This window comes from Lactuca sativa, chromosome 4, assembly GCF_002870075.4.
Source record: "Lactuca sativa cultivar Salinas chromosome 4, Lsat_Salinas_v11, whole genome shotgun sequence".
Taxonomy (NCBI): Eukaryota; Viridiplantae; Streptophyta; class Magnoliopsida; order Asterales; family Asteraceae; genus Lactuca; species Lactuca sativa.
Window position 1 is genome coordinate 146,988,552 of NC_056626.2, and position 12,013 is coordinate 147,000,564.

The 12,013-nt window shown below is 30.8% G+C and overlaps 2 non-coding genes across 2 annotated transcripts; both read right to left on the bottom strand.

Moving 5' to 3' along the window:
• Positions 1–766: 766 nt before the first annotated feature.
• On the bottom strand, positions 767–962 carry LOC111892336 (U2 spliceosomal RNA). Its single transcript, XR_002850508.1, has one exon. It is a non-coding gene; the product is annotated as a U2 spliceosomal RNA (small nuclear RNA).
• Positions 963–1,285: 323 nt separating this feature from the next.
• LOC128133970 (U4 spliceosomal RNA) lies at positions 1,286–1,437 on the bottom strand. Its single transcript, XR_008232291.1, has one exon. It is a non-coding gene; the product is annotated as a U4 spliceosomal RNA (small nuclear RNA).
• Positions 1,438–12,013: the final 10,576 nt, after the last annotated feature.

Here is a 12,013-nt window from a genome sequence, read left to right on the forward strand (position 1 = left end):
TGGTGACCGAGTTACTTTGAGAGTAATGATTATTCTCCGTCAAGTTTATGCATTCAATTATTTTTGCATTACTTGAATCTAGAAATTAATCTATTCGAATTCCAACATATGTAATCACAAAAGGAAGAAGTTTGTGTTCCATTAGTTCCCCTTTCCTCTGGGCAAAACGCACAGCCAAATGGCAGTTATATAATTGCATTATTTCAAGTGTGTCTGGGCCTGTTAGATCAATACGGTCTCTCCCTCTTAAGAGAATTGTAATCTCTGATTGTGGTAAATGGGAGAAGTCCATTCCAAAATTGAAGATTAAGACAAAGTTGATGCATGCTTCTGAAATACAATGTTTTCTTTGGATCAAATAAATAGTCATAATCAAATTCCACATAATATGCTTATTTGTGCTGTAGTAGTATTATTACCGATGTCAACTTATAGATGAAGTGTATAATAGGAACAGTACTGCGATCAGGAAACGTTGATAAAAGTGATCACCATCTTACTAATTGAGCAGGATCTGTTATACTATATATGCCTTCCGAACACAGGAAAAGCTTGCTTCCTATCTTACTAATTAAAGGCCAATATATATATAAGTTTTAAACTTACATTGGAGCTATGGGTGTGCCAAGGCTAAAAAACAATTCCAACCTCTTCTTTGGAATGTTGGATCCTAGTTCGAATAAACTGATAGAAGTATTAGACATAACAAGGTAAGAAGTAAAGTCTTCCATTCAAAATTATTAAAAGTACTTTTAGACTAGGATTAGAGGGGTGCGCCACGCCCTGGCTGTAGTGCAACGCTAAGGCGACACTCGAGAGACCCAGCAGCAAGCCACTGTGATGGACTCTCCCCCATAAAAAATAAGATTAATATCGAGTAGGCCGATGGCCTACATATCAGATATTAAACTGATAAGAACAGATACTACACTTGATCTTAGCCAAAAGGCCGAGAAAGGTATGCTTTTTGTTTTCTTGGGGCTTGGTTTCTATAGCCACTGCCATCTTGTATGTAATCTTCTCTCACCCGATGTGGGAGAGCAAACCTTTATTTTTGCTGATTTAATCTCCCGTATATGTAGACTTCACAAACATCAATGCATTTAATTGGTCAAAAATACTATCCATATTTAATTACAATACAAAAAAAAAAAATCACATAATTACTAACAGACTTTTTTTTGATTACATAAAAACTGTCTGATTATTAATATTACTCTTAGGCCATCTAATTAGGAGGGAGGATTAGGATATACTAAAGTTTTGACAAACTAAGAATTTTTAGGGCTTCCCAGTCAAAGGAAACCCTTCCAGAAATTCTCGATGGCCAAGGGAGACCCAAGGCCAAAGAGGGGGTTTGGAAATAGTTTTCAACCAGCAATTGACGCGCCTCGGTTAATACCTCATTAGCTGCGTCATTGCCCCAAGCACAAAGATGCTTCTAATGCTCCTCCACCTCACCTTTTATTCTTCCCTCTCTTTCAACACCTTCTACTTTCCTACCGATGTGGGACTAACAAAACTCTTTAATTTCTACCAGTCCGTGTACAGAAACGCAGGCATCATCATATGCCTACGTCATCCTTTATTTTCAGTTTATAATTGAACTAGATTATGACCCGCGTTAAACGCGGGGAACGAATAAAGAAAATATAAATGTCTATAGTCGTTGAAGGACCTCTTTGTAGACACCATTTTTTGTTTTATTAGTTGAACAACCTTCATCGCCACAAAATACGTTCAAACCTTTTTTACTTGTGACACCGAAAATAGCTATATATAGTTAACCATGCGCAAAAACGGATCTACGCAAGTATAATCCAACGTTTGACAATGTACTTTCAAAATACATTGTTATTTTATGGTTATATTATGAAATAGAATTGTTTATTTTAAAAAATAGCATTTGAAATGAACCACATAACCCCCCCTCCCCCCCCCCCCCACATACACACACACACACAATATTACATATATATAAAACTCTATAACAAAGAAATATAAAAACATTTATGCTTGCTCGATTTAGATATTGCCCATAACTTATTAAAAATGTCAAAATACATAATTGGCACACAACTTACTTGTTATTATGAGACGAATTAAACAATTTAAACAAATGATGATTTTTTATTTTTATTTTATGATAATGATAAAATAATGGAAAAATGAATGCTTACTTCAGATATTTACGGACGTTTGAGTAAGGTCTATGATCTTAAATGCTGAGTATTCATATCTTTCACAAATAGCTATTAAATGGTTATTCTAGATGAATTAAAAGTTCATTGCTATTTCTTGCCAATTTAAAAGTATGTTTCGACCACTTTTGCATCAGATAAAAAACATATAGGTTCTTTTAGTATTACTGCAATCCAACTTTCATATAAAATTACTTTTTTTCGCATCAGACCAAACTCGGTGTTTTTAAGCATTATTATCATCCTATATTATACATTCTTCATAGTTTTTAAAAGTTAGTTGTAATTTCTCATTTCTTTTTGAAAGTTCGTTGTTATTTCTTGTTGCTTTTATAAATAAGTTTTAGACTATTTTTTTGTATCAAACCAAATTTGAAGGTTATTTTTGCATTATTACCATCGTATATGTTACATTTCATTTTTATTATTTGAATATAGTTTTTGTAGTTCAAAACCGAGACGAATACAAAAATAATGACTACATATTAACTGACTCTCTATAATGTATAATTAAAAATCAAGACACTATAATCATAATTTATTGATGTTAGTTAATATGTAATTTATTTGGGGATGATGTTAGTTTTTGGTTACTTATTTAGGAAGTATAATATGTATTATGCATTACAAGTGTTTATCTTTTAAATTTAGCATTTGTTACTTTTGAATTTTATTTTGGCTTGAAATAACCATGATCGTCCCATATTTAGTATTTTTCTCTTCTTGCACATTTACTTCCTACTGACTTGCATTCACTAAAACAAGATTTAACATTTTAAAAAAAAAAAAACAAATATGAACAATAAAGTATTAAACTCAATGGATATGCTAAAAGAACCATGAGACTTGCCTTTTGTAAGATCAATAATACCAAATTGGACCACTTTCGGCAAAATAATTTAAGAACCGAAAAAAAACCTGATTGCCCAAATATCTAATATCATTATTTAAGTCATAACTTGTTATATGCCGACAAAATTGAAAATTTCAGCCAAAACTCTGTTACATGCCATCAAAGTTGAAAAAAATCTTTTAAAGTTAAATGATGGTATTAATTTAAAAAATTATCTTTCACTTTTTGTTAGATGTATTTTTTTGATGACAAGAGCAATTATCAGTCCAAACATAATCCGTAAAAACCATCATGGCCAAATCATAGACCGCTTGATCAACAAAATAGAATACCACGGTCGTAGATGATAATCCAGTTTAGAACATCTTTTTCTAAAAGATCAAGAAATGGACAATTTATTAAAATCTGATTACGCTGATAAAAGTCATAACAAAGTGACATAGGTTGAATCGATAGTTTACAATAAATATAAAAAATGAAGTCCTATCAGAGATAGAAAAACCTGAAGATGAGACAAAAAAACATGTAACACTACAAAGTTGCAAACATAAAAAACACATGATGCTAAAAATCTAGAAAAAAAAACAAAATTTATACATGGTTGTGAGGTGAGCGTAGAGAACTTGTGTCAGATTCTTTGAGACATTTCATCAAACACCTAAGGTGTTTGTTCTAATAACCCATATTTTGAATGTAACATGACAAAAAAAAATCCAATATTACAGGAAAGTATAGAAATGAACTAAATTAACACGTATTTAGATTATACAAATTATTTTGAACATTGTTCCTTCAAAAATATACTTATTGTTGTTTAATACCTACTTACAAAGTTTAATAAAAACCATGTTAATTGTAATTATGCAATTTGATTCTACAATCAAATAAAAAAATTCTATAATACCGTAAATATGATATTCAAGGAAATAAGATTATTCCTAGTTTAGATTCTAACTTCTTAGCCTACTTTTGATATGGTTCATGTATTAATATTTAGAGAAATCGGTAGGAAATGATGTTGATATTAAGTGTTGTATATTGTTATTACCGATAAAAAACTAAGTTGTAGTTTAAATTAAAAGTTCTTTTTTCATGGTAAGTATGTTGCTATAAATTGTAAAAAAAATCACATAGCTATTGCAGTTTGTAGAGGTTGTTGAGTATGGGTCCAAGTTAATAGGTTAAGAATTTAATATGAAAAATTATACATTTTTGTTTTGTTTGACTTAATCTAGACTGAATGATGTTAATCGATTTCATATAAGCTGTGATAAAGAATATAAAAATATATATGAATACGTATTTGATACGGGAACAAAAAATAATCGAAAAAAATATAAAAAAGCGAAAGAAGGTACTGACCTTCTAGTGCACAACAATGAAGGTTTGAAACAGATAATGATGATGGTAGTGATAAACAATAAGAATGATGTTGTAGGAGAAGGTTTGAAGAAAAGCAACGATCGAAAATAAGTGTGAGCCGCAAATTCAAGGATAAATCGTATATGTATATGATAATTTGAATCTGATTTTTTGATATTAATGGTTTCCTAATAAAAATGGATTTTATATTAATGGTTTGCTAATATAAACGGATTTATATTGATGATAGATATTTAATGCCTTAATTGAAATGGTTTTTAGTAATATGTTTTTAAAGTTGACTATTTTAAAACCTTTATAACCGGAAATTCAAGATTTAAAATAGGAGGAAATTTATTAAAATTAAATACATTCTATTTCAATGGATTTAAGTTAATTTTGTTTGACAATTAGAAAACTTTTATTGGAATTAAATACATTCCATTTGTGGAAGATGGTGTCACCAATTTGATCTAATGGTGGAAAACATAAGATTGAAATGCAATCAATGAACCAAATTGTTTCAGATGATATCATAAGATTTTTGTTTTAATATATATTAAAGATAACATAATTATTGATATGCTTATTTAAGGAGTTTTTTTTAAAAAGAAAAAACTAATCAGGTTTAAATTTTGAAGCCAAAAACTATAAATAATGGAATTAAATTATGAACAATATTAATTAGGGTTCATGATGACATAGATCGTCAAAAGAAGTCTTGAATTAGATGCTTGCCTCAGTTTATAGAGATTTGTGTGAAGCCAAAACAGGGGTGTGATAATTAGAGATGCAAGGAAGAGGCAATACGCAAATTCTAAGAATACATGAGAAAAAGGAACCACTTTATGGAGCTACATTCTATTATGAACACACAAAACATCAATTGAAGCACAACCTTTGACATGAGGAAGAAGAGGATTAGGGAATTCTGGTTTAAGAGAAAAAACTGAGGAGAAAGATGAGGGCGGTTATTCATGTTTTTGGCCAGATTTATGGAGAAACTGATGTCTCATATATAAATAGAACGATATGCTTTAATTGATAACATAATTGTTGATTTTAAAGATTCTATAATTAAATGTAATTATGCCCGAATTTTGAAATATATTTTTGAAAGTATGAATAGATTCTATAATTAAATATGAATAGATTCTATAATTAAAGATTCTATAATTTAATGTAATTGTGTTTGAAATGTAATTCGTAAATTTAAAGATTCTATAATTAAACCTTTGAATTCTATTTTGAGAAGATGATGTCATAAGATTTTTGTTTCAATATATATTAAAGATAACATAATTATTGATATGCTTATTTAAGAAGTTTGTTTAAAAATAAAAAAACTAATCAGGTTTAAATTTTGAAGCCAAAAACTATAAATAATGGAATTAAATTATGAACAATATTAATTAGGGTTCATGATGACATAGATCGTCAAAAGATGTCTTGAAGGAGATGCTTGCTTCAGTTTATAGAGATTTGTGTGGCCAAAACAGAGGTGTGATAATTGGAGATGCAAGGAAGAGGCAATACGCAAATTCTAAGAATACATGAGAAAAAGGAACCACCTTATTGTGCTACATTCTATTATGAACACACAAAGCATCACTTAAAGCACAACCATTGACATGAGGAAGAAGAGGATTAGGGAATTAGTGTTTAAGAGAAAACTGAGGAGAAAGATGAGGGCGGTTATTCAAGTTTTTGGCCAAATTTATGGAGAAACCGATGTCTCATATATAAATAGAATTATATGTTTTAATTTGTAACATAATTACTGATTTTAAAGATTCTATAATTAAATGTAATTATTGCCCGAATTGTGAAATATATTTTTGAAAGTATGAATAGATTCTATAATTAAATATGAATAGATTCTATAATTACAAATTTTATAATTTAATGCAATTGTGTTTAAAATGTAATTGGTAAATTTAAAGATTCTATAATTAAAACTTTGAATTCTATTTTGAGAAGATGATGTCATCAATTTGATCTGATGGTAAAAATCATATGAACGAAATACAATCAATGGTCTTGATTGTTTCAGTTGTGAATTAAAGGTTCTCTTTTAATAATATTTAGAGATAACATGCAATATACAGTTCTTTAAAATGACAAGTTGTTATTTTTCATTTGTTTTTTATTGCCTGTGTGGGTAACTAATTCAGAATTAACTGACAACCAACGTTATTTGTTTATTTATTTATGGTTCCCAACCCTCTTGTTCTGTTTACAGCTTTTTACTATTCTTATATATATATATATATATATATATATATATATATATATATATATATGTATCTCTACTGACTGTGATTTTAAGGGAGACGCTGCACAAGCTCTACTTCTTTTTTTCTAGTTATATCGTGTGGACCATTCGTTATTAGCCTCTGGAGTGTTCTTTGTTCGGTTGCTTTCCATCGTGACACCAAGATCCAATACCACCACACTCTTGACATTAGAGATGTAAACCCATGGCTTGAGCTAATTAACAAAAAAAGCATATGTTGCCCAACCGCCCCAATCATTTAGAGCATATGGTATGGGCAACGAAACTTATATTTTTGTTGATGTAGCATCTCATAACATTGTCATAACACCATGAACACCATTTCCTCCTTCATGTTATGGCATATCTTGTTGGCGTTATGACATATTGAAACGGGAACTTTGATTGGCTGTACATTTCTTCTCTCTTTAGTTTTCTCCTCTTATCCGCCTCATAACATGGTCATAACACCATAAACACCATTTCCCCCTTGGTGTTATAAGTTGTTATAACACCATCTCAACGGGCCCATACCTAATGCTCTTAAAGGAGTCCATGCAATGGGAGCCCATCCATTGAGAAGTGGAGTCCTATATTGTTGATGTTGGGATTAGAACCCAATCATCATCCCTTGCTCGTCTTTGTTATGTGATTTATCTCTCATATGATGGTCGTGTGGCGTGTGTTGCGGGGTAACTACGGAATTTAAGACTTGGACACTCTAAGACCTCATTTTGGGTGACAAATAAAGAGAAAAATATTTTGTATGATGTGTTTACTTCGCTTTTAGGGGGACTGTGGGATTTAAGAAACGACATTCTCGATGAATCTTTTAAAAAGGGTGTGTGGAGAACCGGAGACTCTTTTTTCAAAACAGTATTGTGAAAGCGTGCTATTGGATTTCGGTTAGGAGTAGTAAAATGACTTTGGATTGTTGTACTTGGTTAAACTCATCTAGCTCGAATATGTAAATTATTGAAATGGCATGTTTTTCCTCGCTACCTTGTGCCTAACTTGGGCTCATTTTTTTCTTAATATATGTCGATTTAAAAAATAAATGTACATAATAGTATCATCCCTCCTCAAAGTTATTATGATTTACATTTTTATATAATATTTTTGGAAATAAGAGTACAGAAGCGTCCATGGTGATAAAAAGCTTTAATAAATAAATAAGTATGCTAGCGCATGGAGGAGGTGGGAGATAGACAAACTATATTTCTAGTGATAGATTATCGACAGAAACGGCCGGTCAATATTACGGTGCTTGTTGTGTTCATAAAACCTGTAATTATAGGAAATATGGGTAGCACATCTATTATGACACCCGATCACATTTGGTGATGAAATGGAATACCCATATCTTATACAAGCCAATGGAGATACACAATTTCTTAAATAGTAAAAGTAATATTACAGTATTCATAATACTATATCCAATTATGATAGATTATTTCTTGCTAAATGATGAGATAAAAGATGTAATATCCATAAAATTACGACTTTACACTAGTACAAAACGGACCTGTGGCCACTGGTTTTTAAAAAAGGGTGGTCATGGGGGTTTTGGGAATTTGCATCACTAAAGATCATTAATCAAACTTAGTAATGTTTTAGCCCACATGTTAGCTAAAATCCGTCACCATTGCAAACTATTTTCACACATTTTGTCATTGTTTTACATACAAATTGTGACAAATATTAGCCAATAATCACGGAAGATTATTGTGACCAAAAGTATTTTATTATGACATTTAAAAAACATGTGATTATATTTCTTTTATGATAACGATTTAATTTCATATATGTCTAAAATTAATGATTTTGAATATTAAAAAATAACAATATTTGACTATAAATATTTTATTATGACATTTAAAACATGAAACTTGAAATTAAAAGTATGTTACAGTTACATTTTATTTTTTATTTTACCTAAATATAAAAAATGGTAACCATAAAAGTAAAAAAAAGACATGTGACTATAAGTGTTAGTTTCGTGACAGTGTTGACAGTATTCGGAGGAAGTACAATTTTTTCCGTCATCTATAAAATTTCAATTTTCCCTCTTTACTAAAATTTTATTATGTTTTCCCTCTTTACCAAAATTTAAATATTTTTAATTCCCCCTGTCTCAAAAAAAATTAGACCTAATCCTCATTCTCTCTTTTTCTCTGGTCGTCATCTTCATAATACTTTGATTCGCTACTTTCTTTCTCATACCCAATGACATACATCATAGCTCGTACCGGAGCTGCTACACTACACAATCGACGTTGTTCATCAATGTACATGTTGACGCCATCGTCCTACCCTTAAGTGATCATTAATTTTGTGTTCATCTTCACCATTCAACCACATAAACAAAGCAATCGATTCTACCGCCTTTCCTTCTCCTCTGAAATCCCTCCGACATCAGACCTTGTGATGGGTTTTACATGTATTAACACGGATAAATCATTAACACTTAATAGTATATGCAACCTATTAGATCTATGTTATAACACTATCGTAGTAACATTCTATTGAACAACAATAAACCTATGAACCCTAGGTACTTTCGAGATTGAAAAACAAGTTAAAAATTACATACCTTTTATATTTTGTAGTAACAATAAAAAATCTGTTCTTCTTTGATTTGGAAGCTGAAACCACAAGTGTCGTGCCTCTAATTGTTCACTCTTAAACCCTAACAACCAAGGAAACTTGAAGAGAGAGGATATAAGAGATAAAATTTCAGTTATACTCTTGAGGAGTCAAGTGGCCAAAATTTATAGGCTATGAGACTCTATTTATAACTGACCAAGAAAGCCTATATAACCCTTGATTAAAATAATAATATCTTAGATCAGGTAATTATTTGGTTTCCTATCTATCTCCAAGGGATATTCTAAAAACCTTAGAATCATGCCAGAAAACCGTCCACCTCTTATGGGGAAGGTTTTGGAACCCTTTTGTTCAACTATTGAACAATTACAGCTTATGTCCTTGTACTTTTAATTAATTCAATTAATCCCAAAATTAATTCCAATTAATTTTTGATTAATTCTTAACAAATCATTTATTTTGATTTCTAATTAATTTATTAATCATATAATAAATTAATAAATCAATCTATCTCCCTCTCTCTAAAAGGTATCCTATTGAATTACCAGGTTTTAAGGACAACCCAAACGGACTGTGCTACCATCAATTCAAGTATATATGCCAATTATAGTAATAACGAGTTTAGACACCTAATCCAACACCTTATCCTCTACCGTTTTTTGTTTCTACATTAACATATTTCATTGATGTTGTTTGTTCTCATGTGAAATGATTCCACACACAACCACCTGTGCTTTTCCCACACCACCACCGATGTTTCTCCCCAACACTACAACCTCTTCACGCTAAGTTCATGCATGGATTTTGATTTCCTAAACACTCTCACCATCACCACCACAACCTCTTCCTCCCTTCTTAAACTTTTGCTGATGAATTGATTTTCATAGGGGAGTTATATATAATCTTCTTATTTCTTGGTCTTTTAACTTCTTTTTTTTCTATGGTATTTTGGTGGTTTATGATTCTAAGTATTTCTTGTTATTTTTTCACCAACTTCTTCAATCTTTGCAGATTCTCTTTCTTAAAGACTCCCACAAGTTACTTAAAATCACAATATTTCTCAATCTGGTGACTGAGTTAACTTGAGAGTACCAATTCATCTCCATCGAGTTTATGTATTCAATTATTTTTGCAGTAGTTGAATATAGGCAATAATCTATTCAAATTCCTACATATTTACTCACCAAAGGCAGATGTTGTGTATCCAGGTTCGTTGTATGAATGTATTTGGTTATTCTTTGTCTTTTATTTCCTTTTGTATTTCTGTATGTCTTTGATTGTAACCTATTTGGATTTATGTCTTTAGCAATGTCTTGTTTAAAGTTGGCATTGTGATGGATTCAGAGAAGACCGAGTGCTCCATGTTGCTCTCTTAACTCAATTAATAAATTTTGTTTAGTTAGGTTTTATTTTCATTATATTTATCTGTTTATGTTGATGTGAAATTATTGGAGTATATTCGAATGTGCAATTTTGATAACCAATTATCGATGCTTGTTTGTATTTGGTAAATGATGGTTGAGTTTAAAAAAAATAGGCATATGTTGCCCTACCGCCCCCATCTTTTAAAGGTGTCCCTGGATCCCATCGTTTGATATGTGGAGTCTTATATTGTTGGTGTTGGCTTTAGAACCCATGCATCATCCCTTGCTTGTTTGTGTTATGTGACGTATCTCACATGTGATGGTCATGCGGCGTGTGTTACATGGGGAACTACGGAATTTAAGACTTGGATACTCTAATACCTCATTTCGGGTGTCAAATAGAGAGAATTCTTCTGTATGATGTGTCTACTTCGCTTTTATGGGGACTGTGGGATTTAAGAAATTACATTATCGATAAATCCTTTGAAAAGGGTGTGTGGAGAAATAGAGACACTTTTTTCAAAACAGTATTAAGAAATAAAAAAATTTGGATTTTGGTTAGGAGTAGTAAAATTACTTTCGATTGATGTACTTGGTTAAACTCATCTAGGTTGAATACGTAACTTGTTGTAATGGCATGGTTTTCCTCACTAGCATGTGCCTAACTCGGGCTTTCTTTTTCTTAATATATGTCATTTAAAAAGAAATATACATAATAGTATCCTCCCTCCTCAAAGTTATTATATATGATTGACATTTTTATATAATAAAAACTTGCAAAGGAAACTAGAGAAGTATCCATGGTGATAAAAGCGATAATAAATATATAGATATGTTAGCGGATTGAGGAGGTGGGAGATAGACAAACTATATTTCTAGTGACAAATTATCGATACAAACTTCCAATCAATCTTAAGGTGGTTGTTTTCATGAAACATGTAATTATAGGAAATATTGGTAACATATATATAATGACACCCAATCACATTTGGTGATGCAATAGAATACCCATAACTTATACAAGCCAACAGAAACACACAATTTCTTAAGTAGTAAAAGTACTGTTAAAATATTTATAATACTATATTTGGTAACGAGGGATGATTTCTTGTTGAATGAGGGGACGAAAGATGTAATATCCTTAAAATTAAGATTTTACACTAGTACAAAACGGACCTACGGTCATTGTTTGTAAAAAAGGGTTGTCATGGTTTTAGTTATTTGCGTCACTAAAAATTATTAATCAAATTACAGTATTGTTTTAGCAACATGTTAGCTAAAATCAGTCACCATTGCAAACTATTTTCACACATTTTGTCATTGTTTTACATAAAAATCTTGACAAATACTA